We start from the raw sequence: 3,921 nt of genomic DNA, 5'->3' as shown, positions 1-3,921 counted from the left end.
ATGCGATCAAATTTCTAATTTGAGGCTGTATTACGTCGATTCTGGCACCCAACATCACAACAAGATGATATTTTGAGCTCCTTATGTTGCCGAATCTGTGCTGGTTTGAATGGGCCGCCTCTAGTTTCCCCTTTGTTTTGCTGCCTCCAGCTAGCGCTGTGACGTCGGCTGACCCTAGTTACCTGTGGTTGGCCTGACTGTGCGTCACTCAGAAAACAACAGGCCAATCAGAAGAAAAGCTCATGAATATTAATTAGACAGGCCAAAATTGACCTGTTCTCAGCAGAGCTCCTGAGAGAGGAGCTGTAAAAATATATTGAGATGGTTTTTGGTACTTATACCGCAAATATATATTTTTAAGGACATCAAGACTTAAAATAAAACTCCAGAAAGGTGTAAAATATGTGACCTTTAAGAGAATAGGGACAACCCTTTTAGACCATGCGTGCCAACCATTTTTCCTGTCATTATACTAGCAAAAGTGGATTCGGACACACCCTAAGTGCACATGCGCCTTGCGCTTTAGACAATGCGCTTAGATTGTTAAAATAAGGCCCACAGTGTTTCCAAATAGAGTGTAACCCTTTTTGTCTATTTCTGGGTGATTTCAATTTTACTTGCTGATTTTTCAGAATTTAGCTGATTAATTTATCTACCCAAATATTTATTGTTACAATTAAAGCATACAGTGGTTGAATGCAGTACCAAAATGGAAAAACATCACTAAAAAAAACATTGTGCACCAGAAGTGTAGTCAAGACCAGACCGCCAAGATACAGACCAAGACTATACCCCTCGAGACCCAGACTAAGACCTATCAAGGCAAAGACCAATGATTTGAGGTTTTATAAAGAATATTTCAACTCTTAAGAATAGCAGTCACTCCTGCACACAACTCCCACAGTATTTGGTCCTGTGGTCACTACGAATGAAGTCAACGCAAAGACTGTATACATACCAAGATGGGTCACTCGTATTACTATGAATGGGAGAAAGTGCACAGAGCAATATGGTGTAAAAGTCCTGTCTTAAATAAAAGACAGAATCATGAATTAGTCTCATGGCACCGACTGTTGTTTCTTTCCACCTTTTTCTTATAACGAGCTTACTGTGAGCTTACTCGTCCCGTGTCTGTCCTGAGGGACCTCCAGAGTGCCCACCCCCCCTCCCTCCCTCCCCGTTGGATGTTGTGAGGCACGAGGACATGCTTTCCGGGAGGGGGGAGTAATGTCAGACTCGGTTCCTGTCCCATGTCATGCGTTTTCCTCCCCCATGTGTTCCATGTCCCAGGTTTCCCATGTTGATTGTGTTTGATTGTTCCCAGGTGTTTCTCATGTTGATTGGTTATTGATTTCAGGTGTTCCTCAATGTGTCCCTCCTCTAGTCTAGTATATAAAGTGTGTTCTGCCCCTTGTTTCCTGTCCGGTACTGATCGTCTATCCCCGTGTCCTACGTGTGGTTTTCTTTGAATGTGAAATAAGGTCTGTGATGATTCTGGATTCTCCTTCGTCTCCTCGCTCCTTAATAGCAGGCACACCGTGACACATACTTTGCTTTCTTTTATTTTTTTCACATTTTTTGATGCAGTGATCAATCAGCCAGTCATTTAGTCAGGCAGGTGAAAAACCTTTAGACAAATACAAACACCACTGTAAGAGCACAAATAAATACAATCAAAAATGCAAAGCTTATATACAAAGTGTTCTTTTTAAATTAGCATAAAGACTATCATGTAAGTAGACAACAGATATTTAAACATGTATTTACTTTTACATAACAAATACACTGCTTTTTAAGTTAATGATTTTAATCTGAATGATTTTAAGCTTTTTATAGCTTTTAATCTAAATATACTCTAGATATATATCTAGATAAATAAAACCAGACCTAATACACAAACCAAACTAATACAAAAAACCAATAATATTCAGATACAATTCAACAAAACAACCCAAGTACAAAAATAACAAAATATTAAAGCTCACCGGCTGCTTCTTTAGTTTGTTGTAGTAGGCTTAACTCTGCACAAAATAAATCTTTCCTTTGTTCAAGCAACTGCTACTCTACATGGAGTCTTCTTCTTATGATGTTTAAAGGCGGTTGGCAATAGTGTTGGGTCGTTCTTGAACGATTCGTTCGTTTTGAACGAATCTTTAACGTGACTCGGGAAGAACGAGTCGTATCGGGGAGTGATTCGTTCAGTCGCGCATGCGCAACATCCTATAGGTTCTGTACTGGAATTAGTCAAGTAGTTCACCTGGTTCGAGTCTTCGGGTTTTTCCGAGTCGTTCGTTCATCACGTGACAGCCCCATACATTTACCCTATGCAGTCTGAGCCGGAAAGAGAATTGATTAGTTCATCTCGAGTCTTGCAGTTTTGTATTGTTTGTAGTGTGATCAACGTTTGCGTAAGTAGTAGACATATTAGGGAAGTAACACGTAACATTTTAATTATATTTTGTTAAAATGAACGAAATGACTCGAAAAAAGATTCGTTCATTTTGCTGAACGAGACTCAAAGGTCCGAGTCGGTAAAATGATCCGAACTTCCCATCACTAGTTGGCAAACCAGCTTTTGGTGCATATTCCGCCACCTACTGGGATGGAGTGTGAGGCGATGATATCAAGGGTCTACATGGAGTCTGTTCTGCCCTGCTAATTAATAGATTATCTTGATTAACTTCACCTGGTGTTCTCTCACTGGTGAATTCTAGTGCACTCTGGCTAGTGCACTCTACTTAGGAGGGACAAAGCAAGAGCAACCAACAGTTTGCCACAACAGACTCCATTTCCCATAATCCTTTGATTGCACTCATCAGAGCTCATCAATTGCAACCACCTGTCTCTCATTACCTTATCAGTCTCACACTATGGCTGCATTCGAAACCGCATACTCAATGAGTAGGTACTTAATTTAAGTACTTAACGAGTGCTAAAAGAGTATGTACTCAACAGCCAAATCTAGTTAAAGGGGTCCTATTATGCTCTTTTACAAAGTCTTGATTTTCAGCACTACACACAGGAAAAAAGTTCTTCAGTGGTTCTTTGGGTTGGTTCAGGTGCTATATAGCACTAAAATGGTTCCCCTATGATTACGAGCCAGCACACCACTTTTAGTGCTCTTTAGCATCATTTATTTTAGAGTGTACATATACAAACGTTGAGGCAGTTGCTGATGTGTTTTATCTGGCTATAAATAAACACGTTTTTACAACAAAATCACAAATATACTATAATATCTGTGCAAACACCTTCAACAATTCAACAGTTTACTTTATAGTAGTTCAAAAAATGCGATTTTAACACAAGAAACCATGTTTTTGGTTTTTAATACTCACATCCTCCTCCTCTTCTTCTTCTTCTTAAGGATTTGCGGCAGATTAGAATACTGTGGTTTCGGACATACTACTCTTCTCACGTACCCATTTCACCTACTATATAGTAGATAAGTAGGCATATTTGAACGATACTTAAGTATACGTACGCCCGAATCTCGCGAGAAATAGTGCTCCATCCAGGTAAATCTCGCCTACTCTTTTGTGAAATATTGAGATTTCATGCATACTTTTCCTTCGCCTACCACTTTTTGCCTACTAAATAGTATGGAAGTGTGCGGTTTCGAATGCAGCCTATAAGAACGGCACACAGACTACTCTCACATCGCTGGTGATTACATGTTCGAATGATTTCTATGGCGGCAATTCTATGCCATTAATAACCGAGCGCACGTGGTAAATCACTTCTGTACGGTGGTCGAGAAATGCAAAACAAATCACAATTCTGAAAACAAAATAACAAATTACAAACGCAAATGCAAGTCTAAAAAACAAAATAAGAAAGCACAAAGCACAACAACAATTCAGAAAACATTATAACAAGTCAGAAAACACAACGACAAATTCGAAAACAAAATAACAAGTC

The 3,921-nt window shown here is 39.3% G+C and overlaps 1 protein-coding gene across 1 annotated transcript in view; it reads right to left on the bottom strand.

Moving 5' to 3' along the window:
* Positions 1–3,921, bottom strand: part of LOC107704223 (troponin C, slow skeletal and cardiac muscles-like) — a 58,389-nt gene that overhangs the window by 38,222 nt on the left and 16,246 nt on the right. The window lies entirely within an intron of this gene.

This window comes from Sinocyclocheilus anshuiensis, unplaced genomic scaffold (genome assembly GCF_001515605.1).
Source record: "Sinocyclocheilus anshuiensis isolate Anshui unplaced genomic scaffold, SAMN03320099.WGS_v1.1 scaffold1878, whole genome shotgun sequence".
In the NCBI taxonomy this organism is placed as follows: Eukaryota; Metazoa; Chordata; class Actinopteri; order Cypriniformes; family Cyprinidae; genus Sinocyclocheilus; species Sinocyclocheilus anshuiensis.
This window is presented reverse-complemented; position numbering and strand designations above follow the sequence as displayed.